Source organism: Scyliorhinus canicula, chromosome 9 (genome assembly GCF_902713615.1).
Source record: "Scyliorhinus canicula chromosome 9, sScyCan1.1, whole genome shotgun sequence".
Taxonomy (NCBI): domain Eukaryota; kingdom Metazoa; phylum Chordata; class Chondrichthyes; order Carcharhiniformes; family Scyliorhinidae; genus Scyliorhinus; species Scyliorhinus canicula.
The window spans coordinates 183,786,312-183,797,738 of record NC_052154.1 but is presented as its reverse complement, the minus strand read 5'-3'; the positions used below and the strand labels follow the sequence as shown (position 1 = coordinate 183,797,738).

At 51.4% G+C, this 11,427-nt stretch overlaps 1 protein-coding gene across 2 annotated transcripts in view; it reads left to right on the top strand.

Moving 5' to 3' along the window:
- Positions 1–6,023: 6,023 nt before the first annotated feature.
- Positions 6,024–11,427, top strand: part of ext2 (exostosin glycosyltransferase 2) — a 192,016-nt gene continuing 186,612 nt past the window's right edge. For both annotated transcript variants that reach the window (XM_038808295.1, XM_038808294.1), the window contains exon 1: positions 6,024–6,206. The gene's annotated coding sequence lies outside the window, so the exon portion shown is untranslated. The remainder of the gene's footprint in view (positions 6,207–11,427) is intronic.

Below are 11,427 nucleotides of genomic sequence, written 5' to 3'. Positions count from 1 at the left end.
CCCCCCCAACTTCACCTCCCAACCTTATCTAGGCCCCACGAACCCTTAATGGCTTATTTAAATATGCACATCTGGATCGCGCCCAGCAAAGTTTAGATCCAGATCTCGCCGGGCAGAGTGAGTCAGGTGACCAGCGATTAGCCCAGCGCAGAAACTGATTTGGGCCCCTCACTCGATTCAACCATCGCAACTTGAATCTGCGCCGGGCATAACACAGTCATTGAATCGTGCCCCACTTGAACGTTGTAATAGTGGCTATCAAATCTTTTTTCCCCCAAGTACAGAATCTGGAAAAGCACTACTTGAGAGTGAAGCAGATTCAATAATGGTTTTCAAAAGTGAGTTGCATGAACACGTGAAGAGAGAACATTAGCAGCGCGGTGGGAAATGGCAGGAGTGTGGGACTAGCAGGGTGGCTGCTGTGGATAGCTAGCATGGATACAACAGGCTGAATGGCCTCCTTCTGTGCTGCAACAATTCGTTGACTACGATTTTGGAAGTAGTGCAATGGGGAAACTTTGGGGTCCACCTGAAGCTGCAAGTGTGGCACCAGTTTCCACCAATGCAGTGCTGGCATCTCAGGCTAGATAATGCACTCACGTCCTGAAGTAGAACCTCAATCTTCTAATTCAAAGGTCAGAGTACGACCAACTGAGTCGGGCTCACTCAATGAGTAAGTCGAAGGCATACAATTATGGTGAATTGTCATGGCAACCTGGAAAAACTATCTGAGGATTTTGGGAAGGAAATAATTTTCATTGTGTTGCACATCGACAGTAATTTTCTTCCAGGAATCAAAAGATTGCGAAACTCAATTTGGAAAGTATTTTAAGAGATTTCAGTCTAATTGTTACAACACTTTCCAGTATTGCACCTGCCTAGCTCTCCACATAATGGCATCTTAACTCCACTTAACATGGGTTTAAGATGATGTCCAATGTTCTCCGCTCTTCGCCTAAGACGTTGGTTTTGTCAATGGGATTTGGTAATGAACCTTCAGCCTCAGCAGCGCGCCCACCGTCCCTGATTAGATGATGGGCCTGCCCCCTGGCTTTTCATTAGCCATTTCCTTAAAAGTACAAGTGGGAAGTCCGGTACACACTGTGCAGGGAGCGGAACAGGATGGGTTTGTGACCCCAGAATGAAAATTCAACCCACAGAAACTGAAAGATTAGCTTTCAAAAGTGGAAGGAAAGAGGAATTGAGCGAGCAGAGCCAGAGGAATGCAAAGTTGAGGCTCGAATGATCTAATTGGGCAGACCAAGAACATGATCGGATTTTCAAATTGATTTGCTAATATAGGTTGGTGAAAATAAAGGTGTTGTCTGTGGGGGAGCAGGATTCAGGTAACAGAGTTATGGTTGGCTCAGCTGAAGTTAGTGAAAGAGGGCTTTTGAGAAATTGTTCCTGCATATGTCCAAAGATGTGCAGGTTAGGTGGATTGACCATGTTAAAAATTGCCCCTTAGGGTCCAAAGGTGTGCAGTTTCGTTCATAGAGGTTTACAGCATGAAAACAGGCCCTTCGGCCCAACTTGTCCATGTGGCCCAGTTTTTACCACCAAGCTAGTCCCAATTGCTCGCATTTGACCCATAACCCTCTATACCCAGCTTTCCCATATAACTGTCTAAATGCTTTTTAAAAGACAAAATTTTACCCGCCTCTACTACTATCTCTGGCAGCTTGTTCCCTCTATGTGAAAAACATTGCCCCTCTCAACATTTTTGTATCTCTCCCCTTTTACCTTAAACCTATGCCCCTAGTTTTAGACTCCCTTACCTTTGGGAACAGATGTTGACTATCTACCTTATCTGTGCCCCTCATTATTTTATAGACCTGTATAAGATCACCCCTAAGCCTCCTACACTCCAGGGAAAAAAAGTCACAGTCTGTCCAGCCTCTCAATATAACTGAAACCATCGTAGTAAATCTTTCCTGCACTATTTCTAGTTTAATAATATCATTTCTATAATAGGGTTACCAGAACTGGACACAGCATTCCAAGTGTGGCCTTACTAATGTTTTGTACAACTTCAGCAAGACGTCCTAACTCCTGTATTCAATGTTCTAACTAATGAAACCAAGCATGCTGAATGTCTTCTTCACCACTCTGCCCTCCTGCAACTCCACTTCGAGGAGCTATGATCTCTTTGTTCTATAACTCCCTCCAACTCCCTACCATTAACTGAGTCGGTCCTGCCCCAATTTGATCTACCAAAATGCATCATCTCACATTTATCTAAATTAAACTCTATCTGCCATTCATCGGCCCACTGGCCCAATTGATCAAGGTCCCATTGCCATCCTAAGTAACCTTCTTCACTGTCCACTATGCCTCCAAACTTGGTGTTATCTGCAAACCTACAAACCATGCCTCCTGAATTCTTATCCAAATCATCATTAATAAAGTGGATTAACCATGCTAAAAATTGACCCTTAGAGTCCAAAGATGTGCAGGCTAGGTGGGGTTACGGGGATAGGGTGGGGAGGAGGGGGGGGGGTCAGGTGGTCCGATATGGAGTGTTCTTTCAGAGGGTCATCCATACTCAATGGACCGAATGGCCTCCTTCTGCACTGTAGGTTTTATATGGTGAAAGATTTTAGCAGCAAGAGAGCTGAGACAGGATATTGAGTAGCCCGACCTCTCTCACAAGCTTTTGCCCAAAAGCACATCCCAGCTAATGAAGCACATTGGAAAGGAAAGCTCCTTATTGCAATGTAAGGAGCTGCAGCAGCCAAGTTGCAAAAGGCAAAGGCACACACACCTAAGATTCTGAGATAACTGATGGCGGTAACACCAGGGAACTCCCTACTCTTCTTCAAATAGTGCCATTGGATCTTTGACACTCAGCTGAGAAGGTATGTAGTGGGAGAAAGGGCTCAGGAGGTATTATTTATGAACAACATTACCCATTATTTGTCAAACAAACATTTTCTGGGGAACAAAATTAATAAAACCTTGTAAGGATCCTCCTGTTAATCCCCGACTGTCCCTTTCATTTTCCTTTTAATTTCTGTAATTTTGATTATTTCAGCGTCTGTACCTGGACATTTAATGGGGCTATGCCTTTAAAATGAACTTCACCTTTAATTTAAAAGAAAGAAACTCCAGCAGGATGTTCTGTTTGGTCTGACATCAGTGATGACACCGCGTGATGGATGTGGCTGTCGGCCAATAAACTATTTCGAATTGCCAGGCCTTATGAATGGATAAAAGCAAATTACTGCGGATGCTGGAATCTGAAACGAAAGGGAAAATGCTGGAAAATCTTAGCAAGTCTGGCAGCATCTGTGGGGAGAGAAAAGAGCTAACGTTTCGAGTCCGATGACTCTTTGTCAAAGCTCTTTATCAATGGATCGCACTGATTGGTCAGGTTTTTTCTCTGGAATGTTCCTTTCTCTGTGAGACTATGTTTCCAGCTTAGTATTCATTTTGAACTCAGAGCTGAAGGAGGCCCCTTGAGTTTCTCTCGCCCTTGAAAACATCCAGTTGGAGGTTGTTCTCTCCTCAGTAAATCTGGAGGACATTCCAGTGAGACTTGAAAATAAAGTACGATTAAAACCCAGGATGACAACTGAGTTTGTGGGCAGACAAAGAAAATCTTAAGGAAATCCAGACAAGCCGCCAGCTGAAAGCAGGGTCAGTTGTTTAAAACCACTTTCTAAAATCTCATGTGGGGAAATCTGTTGTTATTTCAGTAAGGCTGTTAGTCATTCTGGTGGAGTTGGAAACCTGTAGGATTTAAACAGGCCAGAAGCGGACCTTCCAGTGAAGGCCCAGGTTAATACAACTTAAAGTAACTCTCCAAAGGGAATTCTACAGCCTGGGAGTTCCGACTGAATGTTGCAGCCAGAAGATCCTCGTTAGCATGCCAATCAATGGTGCCAATCACTCTGCATCCTGGGAGGACAGCCTAACTGCTGCAACGGCTTCAACATCCAAAGCAAGGACATTCATTTTCAATTTCATATTGATCCTCTTATTATTTTTACCCCTCCCTCTGCACATGTCTGTCTTGTGTGTGTTTTGGTAGAGGGTGGGATGGTAAAATGGACGGGGAGTAGCTGGTCATTATTCTATTTTAAGTATTGCATGTCTTATCTCTATTTTTGTTATCAATAAACAGTTGTTGTGTTTAACTCACAAATCTGGTACCTGTAAGGTATTGGGGTAGTCAAGGAGCCAAAGATCTCAGAAATGTTACACAAATCTTTGGTGAATTCACTTGTGTTGTGACTCCAGGGCCTGTGAGGCTGGAATTGACCATGCACTTGCCCAGGGTGTTGCAACAATCTAAATTGGATATCCAAAGATGTCGAAAGTCCAAGTCCAAGTGCAGGTTAGGTGGATTGGCAATGATAAATTGCCCTTAGTGACCAAAAAAGGTTAGGAGGGGTTATTGGGTTATGGGAATAGGACTTAAGTGAGTCGGTGCAGACACGATGGGCCAAATGGCCTCCTGCACTGTATGTTCTATGTTCTTTGGGAAATTGCAACTTAGGGCAGCACGGTGGCTCAGTCGGTTAGCCCTGCTGCCTCACGGCACCAAGGTCCCAGGTTCGATCCCAGCTCTGGGTCACTGTCCATGTGGAGTTTGCACATTCTCCCCATGTTTGCGAGGGTTTCGCCCCCACAACCCAAAGATGTGCAGAGTAGGTGAATTGATCATGCTAAATTGCCCCTTAATTGGAAAAAATGTATTGGGTATTCTAAATTTATATATAAAAAAGAAAATTGCAACTTGTTTTTGCAAAGACTTTTTGCCGAGTGTAGACTGTACATCCTGGTGATTGGCTGATCAAATCAAAAAACCTATTCCTTCAGTAAAAGGCAGACTGCAGACCATACCCAACCAGCCCTCGTTAATTTGAAACAAAATATCTATTATTAGATGTGATTCTAATACCTATTATTAGATGTGTTTGGGCAGCACCTGCTGAACAAACCTGAGTGTGCTGAACAATCCTGAGTGCGCTAAAAGCTACACTAACAATTAATTCAAGATAATCAGCTGTACCATAACTTGCTCATTTACGCTTGCTAGAAGAGATATACATTCATGAGCTAGGTTCTGATCTCTGCAAACAAAAGCAATATGTCCAAGCCTTGTGCCGTTTTTTTAATTACCCAGAAGACCAGGGAGTCTATAGCTGACTTCCTGTTGCTTTCTCTGTGACAATCCCTCAGCCAATCACAGGTGACTCAAAAGCAACATCCTTTTCCAGCGCCGGCCCTAGGGTTGCTGGCGCCCCGGGCAAGCTGAACTTCGGCGCCCTTGGGGGGGGGCCGAGAGGGGGGGCGGGGCTGAGAGGGGGGCGGGGCCGAGGGGAGGCGGGGCCGAGAGGGGGGGCGGGGCCGAGAGGGGGGGGCCGAGAGGGGGGGCCGAGAGGGGGGGGGGGGGGCGGGGACCCGGGGGGGGGATCCGGGGGGGGCGGGGACCAGGGGGGGAGCGGACCGAGCGGGGGGCGGACCGGGGGAGCGGACCGAGCGGGGGGCGGACCGAGGGGGGGCGCCTTGCGTGAGGGCGGCCACCGCGCATGCGCTGGTTGGCACCGGCCCAACTGCGCATGCGCGGGACCCGAGTCTTTGGCGCCCCCTAGCACATGGCGCCCCGGGCCACTGCCCGTGTTGCCGGTGCCTTGAGCCGGCCCTGTCCTTTTCTCCAGGAGCATAAATTGTTGCGATTGTTTGAAATTTGGTATTCTTGCATTTGTCCCAGTGAGTGCAAGATGAAAAGTCTTTCCTTTCTGCAATATCCAAGCTGGAGTGTTTGCAAAACACCTTACAGCTGATTTCCTTGAAAACATACAAAGAAAGAAAACTGCAAAAGCTTGAAACCTGAAACAAGAAGACAAAATGCAGAAAATACACCCCAAAAGACCCCCGGCTTTGTTTGCAGTGTTGCTGAGGTACTTGCAGTATCCTCCCTCCCCTTGCTCAGTCTGGATACTTGTCAGCCGCTGAGCTGCAGTAGATGCCGCTGAGCTGCAGGGGGCAGTGGCGGCGGAGGGTGCGATGGGGGCCCGCCGTTGACTGAGGGAAGCCGGGGTTTGGGGGGCGGAGCGGGCCCTGGGCTGTTTCCCGGGTGACAGTCGGGCCGGGGTTTGGAGTTGGGGGATCTGTTCCCTCCCCACCCGCCGCCATTCCTGCCACCCGGAGATGGAGTTCGGGTTGTAGCAGCAGCGGAGGGCGCACCGCCCCGTCAGGTAATGAATGTCCGCGCCGGGGCCGCTCGGGGGAGGGAGGCCGGCCGGCCGGCCGGCCGGGGCCCGGCGGGAGGGTGTCCGGGGCCCGGCGGGAGGGTGCCCGGCCGGCTCGGCGGGAGAGTGTCCGGGGCCCGGCGGGAGAGTGTCCGGGGCCCGGGGGGTGGGTGTCCGGCCGGCCCGGCGGGAGGGTGCCCGGCCGGCCCGGCGGGAGGTTGTCCGGGGCCCGGGGGGAGGGTGGCCGGCCTGCCCGGCCCGCCCGGCCCGAGGATGTCCGGGGCCCGGGGATTGACGGCGGGGCAGCCCCTCTCCGTTCACCCTAGCCAGTTACAGGCAGTGGACAGAGGGCCCGGACAGCGGCTCTGATCCTCTTCGCTCCTCTTCATTCCGCAGGACTTAGTCCTCTCATTGCCCGCCCTGTCTCAGTGGGTAGCACTCTGTCCTCTCATTGCCCGCCCTGTCTCAGTGGGTACCACTCTGTCCTCTCATTGCCCGCCCTGTCTCAGTGGGTAGCACTCTGTCCTCTCATTGCCCGCCCTGTCTCAGTGGGTAGCACTCTGTCCTCTCATTGCCCGCCCTGTCTCAGTGGGTACCACTCTGTCCTCTCAATACCCGCCCTGTCTCAGTGGGTACCACTCTGATCTCTCATTGCCCGCCCTGTCTCAGTGGGTAGCACTCTGGCCTCTCATTGCCCGCCCTGTCTCAGTGGGTAGCACTCTGGCCTCTCATTGCCCGCCCTGTCTCAGTGGATAGCACTCTGTCCTCTCATTGCCCGCCCTGTCTCAGTGGGTAGCACTCTGGCCTCGGATTACCTGCTATGGCTCACTGGGTAGCACTCTGTCCTCTCATTGCCCGCCCTGTCTCAGTGGGTAGCACTCTGGCCTCTCATTGCCCGCCCTGTCTCAGTGTGTAGCACTCTGTCTTCTCATTACCCGCCCTGTCTCAGTGGGTAGCACTCTGATCTCTCATTGCCTGCCGTGTCTCAGTGGGTAGCACTCTGTCTTCTCATTGCCCGCACTGTCTCAGTGGGTAGCACTCTGTCTTCCCATTGCCCGCCCTGTCTCAGTGGGTAGCACTCTGTCTTCTCATTGCCCGCCCTGTCTCAGTGGGTAGCACTCTGTCCTCTCATTGCCCGCCCTGTCTCAGTGGGTACCACTCTGTCCTCTCATTGCCCGCCCTGTCTCAGCGGGTAGCACTCTGTCCTCTCATTGCCTGCCGTGGCTCAGTGGGTACCACTCTGTCTTCTCATTGCCCGCCCTGTCTCAGTAGGTAGCACTCTGATCTCTCATTGCCCGCCCTGTCTCAGTGGGTACCACTCTGTCCTCTCATTGCCCGCCCTGTCTCAGTGGGTAGCACTCTGTCCTCTCATTGCCCGCCCTGTCTCAGTGGGTAGCACTCTGTCCTCTCATTGCCTGCCGTGCCTCAGTGAGTAGCACTCTGGCCTCTCATTGCCCGCCCTGTCTCAGTGGGTAGCACTGTGATCTCTCATTGCCCGCCCTGTCTCAGTGGGTAGCACTCTGTCCCCTCATTGCCCGCTCTGTCTCAGTGGGTAGCACTCTGATCTCTCATTGCCCGCCCTGTCTCAGTGGGTAGCACTCTGGCCTCATTGCCTGCCCTGACTCAGTGGGTAGCACTCTGTCTTCTCATCGCCTGCCGTGGCTCAGTGGGTAGCACTCTGTCTTCTCACCGCCCGCCCTGTCTCAGTGGGTAGCACTCTGTTCTCTCATTGCCCGCCCTGTCTCAGTGGGTAGCACTCTGTCGTCTCATTGCCCGCCCTGTCTCAGTGGGTAGCACTCTGGCCTCTCATTGCCCGCTGTGTCTCAGTGGGTAGCACTCTGATCTCTCATTGCCTGCCGTGTCTCAGTGGGTAGCACTCTGGCCTCTCATTGCCCGCCCTGTCTCAGTGGGTAGCACTCTGATCTCTCATTGCCTGCCGTGTGTCAGTGGGTAGCACTCTGGCCTCTCATTGCCCGCCCTGTCTCAGTGGGTAGCACTCTGTCCTCTCAATACCCGCCCTGTCTCAGTGGGTACCACTCTGTCCTCTCATTGCCCGCCCTGTCTCAGTGGGTAGCACTCTGCCCTCTCATTGCCCGCCCTGTCTCAGTGGGTAGCACTCTGATCTCTCATTACCTGCCCTGTCTCAGTGGGTAGCACTCTGATCTCTCATTGCCTGCTCTGTCTCAGTGGGTAGCACTCTGTTCTCTCATTGCCTGCTCTGTCTCAGTGGGTAGCACTCTGTCCTCTCATTGCCCGCCCTGTCTCAGTGGGTAGCACTCTGTCCTCTCATTGCCCACCCTGTCTCAGTGGGTAGCACACTGATCTCTCATTGCCCACCCTGTCTCAGTGGGTAGCACTCTGATCTCTCATTGCCTGCCCTGTCTCAGTGGGTACCACTCTGTCCTCTCATTGCCTGCCCTGTCTCAGTGGGTAGCACTCTGTCCTCTCATTGCCCGCCCTGTCTCAGTGGGTACCACTCTGTCCTCTCATTGCCCGCCCTGTCTCAGTGAGTAGCACTCTGTCCTCTCATTGCCTGCCCTGTCTCAGTGGGTAGCACTCTGGCCTCATTGCCCGCCCTGTCTCAGTGGGTAGCACTCTGGCCTCTCATTGCCCGCCCTGTCTCAGTGGGTAGCACTCTGTCCTCTCATTGCCCGCCCTGTCTCAGTGGGTAGCACTCTGGCCTCGGATTACCCGCTATGGCTCACTGGGTAGCACTCTGTCCTCTCATTGCCCGCCCTGTCTCAGTGGGTAGCACTCTGGCCTCATTGCCCGCCCTGTCTCAGTGGGTAGCACTCTGGCCTCGGATTACCCGCTATGGCTCACTGGGTAGCACTCTGGCCTCGGATTACCCGCTATGGCTCACTGGGTAGCACCCTGGCCTCACATTACGCGCCGTGGCTCAGTGGGTAGCTCTCTGGCCTCACATTACCCGCCATGGCTCAGTGAGTAGCACTCTGGCCTCATTGCCCGCCCTGTCTCAGTGGGTAGCACTCTGGCCTCGGATTACCCGCTATGGCTCACTGGGTCGCACTCTGGCCTCACATTATGCGCCGTGGCTCAGTGGGTAGCTCTCTGGCCTCACATTACCCGACGTGGCTCAGTGGGTAGCACTCTGGTCTCTGACACCACTCCAGAACTTGATAATGTTTTTACAAACACCAATCAGGGCGGCACGGAGGAGCGAGGCAGCGGCTGCGATGCAGTCTTTCGGGACGAGACTGGGGCAGCATGGTGGGTAGCACTGCTGCTTCACAGCTCCAAGGTCCCATTTTCAAATCCCGGCTTGGGTCAGTCTGTGTGGAGTCTGCACGTTGTACCCGTGTCTGTGTGGATTTCCTCCGGTTTCCTCCCACAAGTCCCGCAAGACGTGCTGTTAGGTAATTTGGACGTTCTGAATTCTCCCTCTGTGTACCTGAACTGGTGCTGGAATGTGGCGACTAGGGGATTTTCACAGTAACTTCATTGCAGTGTTAATGTAAGCCTACTTGTGATAATAAAGATTATTATTAAACCCATTCCTCACCTGGTAGCTTGGCTGAATGTGAAAGATCCCAAGGCATTATTCTGAGAATGCCATTCACCTGAGGAAAGAGCTGTGCTCCGAAAGCTCGTGATTCAAAACAAACCTTTTGGAGTTTGACCTGGTGTTGTAAGCCTTCTTACCGTGCCCTCCCCAGTCTAACGCCGGCATCTCCACAACATCATGACTTTTCTGAAGAAGAGGTGGAGGGTGATATCCCGGTTGCCTGGCCAATGTTTCTTCCTCGGTCAACATTGTTAGGCCAGAGCTGGAATATGTGTGCAGTTCTGGTCGCCACACTATAGGGTGGAAGTGATGGCACTGGAGAGGGTGCAGAGGAGATTTACCAGGATGCTGCCTGGACTGGAGCGTTTCAGCTATCGAGTGAGACTCGATAGACTGGGGTTGTTTTCCTTGGAGCAGAGAAGGCTGAGGGAAGACCTGATTGAGCTGTATAAAATTAAGGGGTGTAGGTAGGGTGGATGGGAAGGAACTTATCCCTTTAGCGGAGGGGTTAATAACCAGGGGCATTGATTTAAGGTAATGGGCAGGAGGTTCAGAGGAGATGTGAAGAAAAACCTCTGGGTGGTGGGAATCTGGAACTCACTGCATCAAAGGATGGTAGCGGCAGGGACCCTCACAACACTTGAGAAGTATTTAGATGAGCATTTGAAATATAACAGCAAACGAGGCTACAAGCCAAGTGCTAGAAAATGGGATTAAAGTAAATAGGTGCTTGATGGCCGGCACAAATACGATGGGCCGAAGGGCCTCTTTCCATGCTGTAAAATTCTATGGTCGGAATTCTCCAGCCTTAGGATTCTCTTTTCCCGCTGGCAGCGCACCCCTGCCCGTGGGTTTCCTAGCGGCGTGGTGTGGCTTCAATGGGAAATTCCATTGACAAGCAGCAGGATGAGAGAAGCCCACCATCAGTGAACGCCACACCGCCAATAAACATGCAGCTGAGGGACCGGAGAATCCAGCCCTATAACTGATTTTCAATGGATTGGATTGGATTGGATTTGTTTATTGTTGCTGGATAATGGATATTAGTCTCTGATTAAAAACAATGTGCTGGGAAAACTCAGCAGATCTAGCAGCATCCGTGGTGAGAGAAACACAGTTGACATTTCAAGTCACTATGAGAAATAGGAGCCCCCATTGAACCTGCACTGCCATGTGATACGATCATGCCTGATCTTGGGCTTCAACTTCATTTCCTTGCCTGATATCCTTTAATTCCGATGTGACTCTTCTTCGCAAACTCCTTCTTGGTCTGTGATGGACAATTAAAGCAAGAGTATCCATCAAAGACAAGGCATGTACATTTACTGATGGATTTGGGTTAATTATGAGCGGCACAGTGGCACTGCTGCCTCGCAGCTCCAGGGTCAGGGGTTCAATTCCGGCCTCGCGTGACTGTGGAGTTTGCATTTCCTCCCTGTTTGTGTAGGTTTCCTCCGGGTGCTCTGGTTTCCTCCCACAATCCAAAGATGTGCAGGTTATGTTGATCGGCCATGCTAAATTGGCCCTTGGTGTCCAAAAGGTTGGGTGGGGTTACTGGGTTACGGGGCTTAAGTCAGGTGCACTTTCCAAGGGCTGTTGCAGACTTGATGCGCCGAATGGCCTCCTGCACTGTAAATTCTATGAAATCTATGAAATATCAGGTCATGTCAGTCACAGGCATGTTCCCTTGACCACTTTCTT